Here is a 10,183-nt window from a genome sequence, read left to right as displayed (position 1 = left end):
CACTCAATTATGTAGAAGAGGGCTCTTGGTTTAATAATGCATCAATGGGGGATTTGAATAGAATTATTTTTATAGTGATAGCTTCTGTTTGCCAAAAGTTTTGTGCTTCTGAACAAATACCTCACTTATATTTCAAATTACATGTACTATAATACTCATGTGAATTTAAATGAATTTGTATATTTCAAGTTTCATGCTGGAGCATTTAGAATTTAGATGTTATGTTACTTGGGTTCTCTGAATATTAGTCATAAAGCACTTTTTGGGGGGGTTGGCTTTATCTTAAAAAAATGAATTTCAGTTCATTTCCCTAGCCTAGTAAATATAAAACAAACGATATTTGATTTTTTTTTTCATTTTATGGTTGAGAATCCTTTGTGGCTTTAATGGGTTTAAGCATCGATACATTTATGAGGATAATGAGATAAAGATAAATGTGTGTTGATTTCTGGAATTTTGTGGAAGTGTTTTGCTTAGTTTTTAATATGTATATTTGTGTGTGTCTATGCATGTGAGTGTATGTGTGTATGTGAGAGAGAAATCTCATGGACTGAAATAATATGGTACATTGAGGGTTTTTAGTTATTTGAAGGTTTATGGTTGTGTGTATGCTAACAGTGCTTTGAGAATAGTAGTTTTCAAAAGTTTTTATGCTCCCATGTAAGAGAAAGTAGAATGCTAAATTGGTGAAACAATTCACACATTAAATATGTTACATATAAGGATATTGCTAAAGATTCTAAACTTGCATATCTTAATATCTAATTTCTTTTTTCTTTCTTTCTTTAATTCTAGTGTAATTACACACAGTGTTATATTAGTTTCAAGTTTACAATATAGTGATTCAACAATTCTATACACTACTCAGTGCTCATCATGGTAAGTGTGCTCTTTATGCCCTTCTGGTAACTATAAATTTGTTCTTTATGTTCTTAATATCTAATTTCAATAGAATCATAGGATGCTGGAGCTAAGGAAGGATAAAGACCGTCTAATTAAATTTCTCAATCAATATAGTTTGAAAGCAAAGACCAGAGGTGGAATGTCTTTTCTATGGGCATTTGAGGAGCCCGTACTTCCTACTTCACTGCTTCCCATCTAGAGCTAAGGCTTTCCATATCTTGACTCTAAGTATCATTTTTTAAAAAAATATTTTATTTATTTATTTGACAGAGAGAAGGAGAGGAAAAGCAAGGAGTGGCAAGCAGAGGGAGAGGAGAAGCAGGGTGCCTGCTGAGCAGGAAGCCCGACATGGAGCTCCATCCTAGGACCCTGGGATCATGACCTGACCTGAAAGCAGACGCTTAATGGACTGAGTCACCCAGGTACCCCATGACTCTAAGTTTCTTAGTCAAGATGCTGCAGGCTGCAGTGCTCAAGGACCAAGCCAGGATAGCCCTTACTGGCTCATTTTCCTCATTCACAGTGAAGACACTGTGAACAATTCATACATAGGCATGGAATTGCTTAACAGCAAAACCAGACCCTCTGGACCACAGGCAGCACTTACTGGAGCACCAGAAGATAATGTGGTAGTGGGTGAATATTTTTTTGTGAAAGCATTCCACATGGAAAGGGGTGTGCATGTATGTGTGTTCCCCATCAGTAGGGCCACCAAATACCCCTTTTCTGATGCCTCTTTCCATCTCACTTCCCTCATCTTTCATCATCCACAACTCTTCTCCTCCATCAGTGAAAGAGAAGAAGCCATTCTTTGGTTTTTGAAGATGGTCCCAGTAGATATACTTACTAGATTTCTTCCCCCTCCATCAGTGAAAGAGAAGAAGCCATTCTTTGGTTTTTGAAGGTGGTTCCAGTAGATATATTTACTAGACTTACATCAAAGGAGCATTTTTTCCTTCACATATTTGTCCAGACTCACTAGGTTGAAACTCCATAAAACAGGTATTTCTGTCACCTTTTTAATACCCTGAACAAAGGATGGCACTCAGAGGCAACCACTAAATGGTTGTTAAATGAAATTGAGGTTGATAGACACTCAGAAGAAACATAGTTGTTAGTACAAGAAATCCTAGGTTTAAGATTCTGAATCTTGAACGAAATTCAGACACAATTATGCATGTACTGGTCTTCTATTCTAATACGAGGGAGCTCAAATTTTAAGAGGACTGGGTGTAACAATGAACTAAATCATAAAAATGAAGCTGACTTCCATTTAGGAAACACCTACACATTTCCCTTAACATTATATGACAAATGATTTCACAAATATCCTGTGAAAAAGGCATAGAAATTGCATAACAAAATATAAACAATTTATCTATAATTTTAATAATTCACTTCTTTAGAAAACACTTCTATATCACAGTTTTAATAATTTTAAACTAATACTAATTGCTTCATTAAGTCTTTATAAAAGAGTTTTTAAGGTACTTTGAGAAGTCTCTAGTTGGGCCAGAAAGAGATTGTTAGACAAGATTTTTGATACTGAGGTTAGGAAGAACAGATAAAGAGCCGATCATACCCTGGGGGACTGGTGAGGATTGGCTTCTACTTTTGTACCGCCTTGGCTACCCCTGCATCAACCACATACACAAATACAAATAAAAGTACAGTAAACTTGAAATAGTACATTAAATTCCTATGGCTGTATATGACAGCCTATCCTATTCCTATATGACAAATCATCAGCCTATTCCTATTCCTATATGACAAATCATCATAAACTTAGTGGATAAAACAACACAAATATATTTTCTTATAGTTCTGGAAGGCAAAAATTTAAAATGGATCTTACTGGGTTCAAATAAAGTTTTTGTCAAAGCTGCATTCCTTCTGGAAGCTCTAGGGGAGAATTTGCTTTCCTCTCTCCTCTGGCTTAGAGGTCACCTGTGTTCCTTGGCTTGTGGCTACATCCATGCCCATTTTCAAAGATAGTAATTTAACTTCTTCCAATTTCTTGCAACTTCTGTCACCACATCATTTTTTAAAATATTTATTTGTCTGAAAAAGAATGATAGTGGAGGTAGGGACAGAGGGAGAGGGAGAGAAATTCTCAAGCAGACTCCCCCTCTAAGCATGGATACTGATTTGGGGTGCAATCACAGGACCCTGAGATCATGACCTGAGCTGGAATCAAGAGTCAGATGCTTAACCAACTGAGCCAACCAGGCACCCATCACATCAGGTGTTTTAAATCTAACTCATGGAGTCTCATGATTAAATTGGACTCACCTATGTAATCCAAGACAATCTCTCATCTCAAGATCCTTAACTTTGTCACATCTACAAAGTCTTTTTAGCCATGTAAGGTAACAGATTCATGGGCCCTGGGCATTAAGATATCTTTTGGGGGGTGGATTTTTCAGCCTATTACACTCAAGCATATTTTTCTATGATGAGAGAATCTCTGGATTGTTACAAGAATCAGAAAATTCCTGCCATACTGATTTCTTGTTCTACTACACCAATTCCCAACCATAAAGGGGTGATGGAGGAAGCCCTTTTTAAGAGATAAAATTCATAAGAACTTAATACACAAAAGACATTTAATAAGTACACATTGTATGAATAATTGAGTGTTTTCAGTGGAATTCTTGATTTTTACTTTGAATCAAAAGAAAGAAAATCAAAGCAAGATTATCTCTCTGACCTCCGTTATGATGACTAACATATGGAAGAAGGCAGTAACTAATGCAACCAAATAGAATCTATGCAATTTTATTCTAATCTATAAGACAACAGACATGGCTGAAAATCTCTCCTGATAGAATTAAATGAAGACAGAACCCAAAATATGTGGCTCTTAGAGATTTGAGATATAGTCTTAATTTTGTGGGTTAAAAATTACTTTTTTTTGACTTGGTAAAATTACAATACTGTTAATAACCTCTCTGTATCAATCAATGCAGATTAGTCCAAGTGAAGATTTTAATAGGACAATGGAGAAGAGTACGTGAAGGTATATTTGGTTAACAACATAGTTAATACTGAAATAGGTAATTGACATGAAAGGTTTGCATAGACCTATGGCTTCTCTGTTAAAGACTTGACATGATTCATTTCTAAATTCCTCAACTATATTTTTTCTTGAGCTAGAAGACTTGTTAGGAAGAGTGTTAATATAACAAAGCAGGAACTTTAGTGCTCTGCAATATGTTAAATTAGAGAAATTAGCAGAACTAAAAGAAAAGCTTTACAATTTCCCAAACCTTTTCCTAGTTCCAAAACAATTGGATGTAGGTTTGCATTTTAGATAGACCATTTTTACAACATAAATATTTTTGCCAATTGCTTCTTGTTTTTTTTTCATTTCTTCAGTAATTACAAATATTCATACATACCAAAATCTGTCAAATTTTGATTCAAAATGCATCATCATTTGGATTTACTAAAACTTGATGCATGACCACATCTTTTTTAGTGATTTGTGTCTCGATCACTTTAATTTTGCTTTATCTTTTGAATCAGAGCTTCCCATATTTGGAGTAGCCATGCTGTAATTTTCTCTAAGAATGAAATTTACGCTGGAACAAAGGGAAGTGGACCAGTACTTCAGGGCACACTGAAAATAGCACCCCTGTGACCAACCAGCAAGATTAATTCCCATTTCTGTCAATAAGGGGAAATTGCCAAAGTTCTCACCTTTTTGACCAGGCATCATTTTATGGTGTCCCAAGTGCCACATCGTGTCCGCTTTTGTTCTAACTTACCTAACCACTAATAGATGTATTTCAAAGGAAGAATAAAAAGAAAACTCAGAAATTCAGTGCACAGACATTTTAACTCTACGGTTACATTTATTAACTTCTTCCTCTAAAGTGTTCAGGTTCTTTTTTTAACTCAGTATTCCCTTCCCTAATTTAACATTTATATTCGTATTTTACCTGTTTACAAAAGGAATAAAAAGTTGTTTAGAATAAAAATATTAAAGCAAAAAATAGAGATATAAACATGCTATGGAAATACTAGTGTCAGGCCTGTTTCTAAGTATTTTATATGTAATAAATCATTAAATCTTCATAAGAACCCTATGAAGTAAGTACTGTTTTTATCTCCACTTCATACATGGGAAAATTGAGGCTCAATGTGACTTGTTCAAGGACATACAGTTGTCAAAGAGCAGAGTCAGGATTTAAACATAGCTATGGCAGATTCTAAAGTCTATGTTTCTAGTCACTGTGCCCTCTGAAATACTATGCTCTTGAAGTATACCAAAATAGTGAGTATAATTTAGCATTACATTGAAATACAGGCTTCCTGATAACCAAGATAAGATGAGAAACCTGGACAAAAACATAATTTTCACAATTAATTCAAAGTAAACATGACTTTTCTTCAAGAAAGGAACAATTTATTTTGCCTCTAAACTTTGCTAGATATTAATTACACAGGACTTTATGGGGGGAAATAATATTGAATAGATTTTACTTATTTTAAAGAATTCTTCATATGGCTTTTTCTTTTTTGTTTTCTTTCCTTTTGTCTCCCTGAAATCAAGCATAACATAAAATGTAATTTAGTAAAATGATGTTTAGTTAATGAGTACAATCTGCTGGTCATTAAATATGAATTAAAATTGACCTTGAAAAACCAAAGGGATTGGATGAATAGAAATTATCTTCCAAAATATAATTTCATGGACAAAGCTGAAAAAAATTTAGCTTGAGTTTTTTTGAGGAGAGGTCCCTTTTGATCAGTAGATACTCTTTGAACTTTTTAACCTGAAGGAGGTTCTGTTAATGGGCTCTCATGGAGCTGAGATAACTCACCTGTGTTCTCAAGAGGATGGCAACTAACCCCTACCTTGCACATATGTATCCATAAGAAATTCTAAGGGTTTCTTCAAAATAACAGCTTTGTATTTGCTCTTGAACCTGGAAAGTGCTAGTTTGAAACACGATAGTCCTGCTCTAAGAACAAAGTAGGGCAGATTATGACCAGATCTGTTAAAGTTAAGTTAGCTCCGCCCATAAACTTTGACCACAGGAAAACCCCATATTGCTTTTTAGAGTTATAGTGCTAATAAGAATCGATTGGTTACAAAAATCAAATGTTATTTTGGCCATGGGAGGTTATTCTTAGAAATGAGAATCACAACAACTTGAAGTTTTCCTCACAGTACCAGTGAGAAGGATGGCTCCCTAGCTGCCCTCCTTTGTCTTCACTCGATGCCAACCTTCCTTTTATGTTTTTCCATAAATCTGACTCAGCTTCTCTCTCAGTCTTTTCTTCTCTTTGTGTCTCTTCTGTTTTTCTTCAGTTATGAACACTTTGATTCATTTCTATATTTTATTTCCAAATGTTCAGAGAAATACCGGTTGGAGTAATTTAATCACCTATGTTCCTAATGGGCTGTTTATCTAGGGTTGCCTTTCTAGCCAGCTCCAGATTATACCCAGCCCCTGATTTATGATGGTTTGACTTGTAGTGGTTCAAAAGCTATGCCAATTCAGAAGAAACCGTGCTATGAATTTTGCGCTTTGATTTTGTCCTAGGCTAGCAATATGCCATACGATCTTCTCTTGGGAGGCTGGGCAGTGGCTGTGCAGCTCCCTGTCAGCCACCTGAGCATGAGGGTAAATAGCCAGTATGCTGACAATCACTCTGTTTGCCACTTTCGCTATAGTATTCAAGACATTACATGAGATATTCAACATTTTATTATAAAATAGACCTTGTGTTAGATGATTTTGCCCTACTACAGGCTCACATAAATATTCTGAGCACATTTAAGGTAGGGTAGGGTAAGCCGTGATGTTTGGAAGGTTAGGTGTATTACACACATTTTAGATTTAATGATATTTTCAATTATAATGGGTTTATCAGGCCATTACTTCATCATAAATCATGGAAGATCTGTATGTATTCACTAGGTTCCTAGGGTTCCCATAACAAAGTACTACAAAATTCGTGGCTTAAAACAGCAATTTTTTCTCTCATGGTTCTGGAAGTCAGGTGTTGGCAGGGCTACAGTCTCTTCGAAGACTACAGGAGAGTCCTTCCTTGCTTCCTCCAGTTTCTGGTGGCTCCAGGCTTTTCTTAGCTTATGGTTACATAACTCCAGTCTTTGCCTCTGTCTTCACATAGACCTCTCCTCTGTGTCTGTCTCTTTTTGCCTTCACATAGACCTCTCCTCTTTTGTCTGTATCTGTGTCTGTGCCTTCTCTTTTGTCTTTTATAGGATTTTGTCTTTTCATAAGATTAAAAAGCAACCTGGATAATCCAGGATGATCTCATCTCAAAATCCTAAACTTAATTATATCTGTAAAGACCCTTTTTCTAAATAAGTTCACGTTCATAGATTCCAGGAGTTATGACATCTCTTTTGAGGAGGGGCCCACCTTTTATCCTGCTACAACCATGTCTGACCTTGGCCCAGGTGTTCTTCAATGGTACATTCCTTGGTTGGGTAGTACAGGGGGCAATCCATGGCGAATGATGCTTAACGGGAAGCCGGGACTAATCTGCATTTGGAAATTGTAGTCAAGGACAAGTTGCTAAGATTTTGTATATGTGCTGCCGAAGCGAGCACAAGTTGCTAAGATTTTGGAGAGTGCAATGTTTGCCTTGCTTAACACAATGCACAAAGTTAATGGTGCCTTGAAATGGGCCTGCCAAACTTGGTTGCAAGTTTCATAAACAGATTTGTTCTTTGAGTTGTATAGGATTATTTAGTATTTACCATTTGGATTTGGGAAACAATCCACCAGGAAAAGAATTTTACCCAAACTAATAATGTCATATTCCATTAGAAAAACATTCTATATGGATAGACAAATCAGAAAACAAAATCAGTTTATTTAAGAGACTGTTTCTTTTTCAGATAACAGAGAGTTGTTATTGATCTTAAAGACAGGATATATTTCTACCCACTGTGATAAGAGGCCAAACATTTCATTTAATCAGTGATTTGTATCAAGTTATTTGGTCATAGTTTAAAGTGAAGTGGAGGCTGAGATAAAAATCTGCTTTAGGGGTGCCTGGGTGGCTCAGAGGTTGAGTCTCTGCCTTCAGCTCAGGTCATGGTCTTGGGGCCTGGGATTGAGCCCTGCTTGACAGGGAGCCTGCTTCCCCCTCTCTCTCTACCTGCCTTTCTGCCTACTTGTGATCTTTCTGTGTCAAATAAATAAAAATAAAATCTTTAAAAAAATATGCTTTAATGCCACTAAACTAAAAACTGTAGTCTGTCTGGGGTGTCAAGTTGGCTCAGTTGGTAGAACATACAACCCTTGATCTAGGGGTTATCAGTTCAAGCACCACTTTGGATATAGAGATTACTTAAAAATAAAATCTTTAAAAGAAAAAAAAAACTGTTGTCATCCTTGTCTTCCTTCTCTGATTCTGTCAGGGAAATATGGTCCACTGGAAAAAGCATCACTACCCTAGGATGTTGAACTCATAAAACTGGGTCCAGAGCTGATTTCTATCTATAGACTCAAAAGGAGAACTCTGAAAATAACTAAATTTTAAGTGAGCAGACATATCTACACTCAGTACAATCTTGTAGTGTATAGCACTTTGTGGATTCCTCAGGAAATGTTTCATTAACATTGGCAAATCTTTTGCTTACCTGTTGTTTTAATAAAATAGATGAGTAGTCTTTATGAAGTGAAAGTGTTTCATTTATTTAAATGTGAAACACAAGAATCTGATTATAAATACTTTGGGAAATTTTTTTAAAGTAAGTTGAAGGGAAAACAATACTAAATCTTTGGATATTTTTAAGAGAACTCTTCTTTTATTTTGTTTTTCTGAATCTTTGAACTCATCATTTCAATAATAAGTACAAAGAGAAAGAGAACAGCTAAACTGAAGGCCCAAATATTAGGAGGGAGTGAGAGTCTAAGATAGTTAATTTCACTCAAATCAGAATTCTATTTGTCCTCCATTCAGAACTTCGCATTTAACTTTAATTTAGATAACAATGATATATAGAGTCAAATTTCTGATTGTTGGAGGCAAGCCAGTTATGGCAATAATGAAGTCTCTGACCTTGATCATCACAGCTGCTGGGGGAGGAAGTTGTTGGGGTTGTGAAAATGTAACTCTAGAGTGAGTTTTTCACAGGGTAGCCCACTGTCCAATACTTGGTGACCAAAGAGACAATAATGAACTTAACTTGATTCTTATAGAAATTTCTGCATGCAGAAAACCAGTTGTATGGGTGGGTCACATCATCGGGCATTTCTAGAAAAGGGATGTGGACTTTATTGCTCTAATTTGATGGGACCAGTGAATTTAATGTGGAAGCAGTGCTAATGGTTAGAGATAGAAAAGATCATGTTTCATCTCCCATGGCAAGTGACTGTAAGCATCACTCCTGACCCAGCCAAACAGGCTACTGTTCAGAGAAAAATTCTAATCTTAGCAGAGAATCATGAATTCTAAGCAGAAGACAAGTAAAATTGAGGTGTATGGATGAGATCAACATTTGGGGATTAGAACTCACTGAACTTGAAAGTTCCCTTGCCACTTAGAAATAATGATCATCAAATCTACAGCAAGAAAATTAATTTAAGAGTCAGTCACAGTCTTGGTTGTTTGAACTGGGATAGTCTGATTAAGAGAACCATTTTTAAGATGTGTGTTAAAGATAAGCATGTGTAGTACTCAAGTAGTCAGGAGTTGATTGAAATGGAAGGGATATTAACTAAAAATACTAAGTTTTAGATTCAAAACTTGGGAATAAACCCAAGGATCTTAATGTTTATCATAAAGATTAGAAGTGAAATGAGAAAGAGTTGAAGTCCTAAGTGGAGGGGAATGGAGGTCTCGGCTGCCTTCTACTAAAGATTTACACTGTTCTTACCTGCTTGCGTGTTCATTCATTTACTTGATATAATCAGATTACATTAATTATTCATTCAAGAAATATTTTTTTTCTACATTTTTTATTGCAGTTACAATATCGTTGAATTATGTTGAAAATGGAAATGACAAGAAAGCCTAATTTTTGTCTTCTTACTTGCTTTTCTTGGTTCAGTATTAGAATAAACATTGTTGTACTACATCCCTTCCTGATCAAAACTCTTCAAAGTGTAGGGATAGAGGTCACATACCTCAATATCATCAAAGCCATCTATGAAAAACCCACCGCAAATATCATTCTCAATGGAGAAAAACTGAAAGCTTTTCCGCTAAGGTCAGGAACACGGCAGGGATGTCCATTATCACCACTGCTATTCAACATCGTACTAGAGGTCCTAGCGTCAGCAATCAG

General features: G+C 35.8%; 1 long non-coding RNA gene across 1 annotated transcript in view; it reads left to right on the top strand.

Annotated features, from left to right (window-relative positions):
• Window positions 1-810: 810 nt before the first annotated feature.
• LOC132010283 (uncharacterized) overlaps window positions 811-10,183 on the top strand; it is a 41,218-nt gene continuing 31,845 nt past the window's right edge. Inside the window, exons 1-2 of the long non-coding RNA XR_009402211.1 lie at window positions 811-879; window positions 1,174-1,325. This is a non-coding gene — a long non-coding RNA (uncharacterized LOC132010283). The remainder of the gene's footprint in view (window positions 880-1,173; window positions 1,326-10,183) is intronic.

Source organism: Mustela nigripes, chromosome 2 (assembly GCF_022355385.1).
Source record: "Mustela nigripes isolate SB6536 chromosome 2, MUSNIG.SB6536, whole genome shotgun sequence".
Classification (NCBI taxonomy): Eukaryota; Metazoa; Chordata; class Mammalia; order Carnivora; family Mustelidae; genus Mustela; species Mustela nigripes.
The sequence above is the reverse complement of the archived record's forward strand: the minus strand, read 5'-3'. Positions and strand labels throughout refer to the sequence as shown.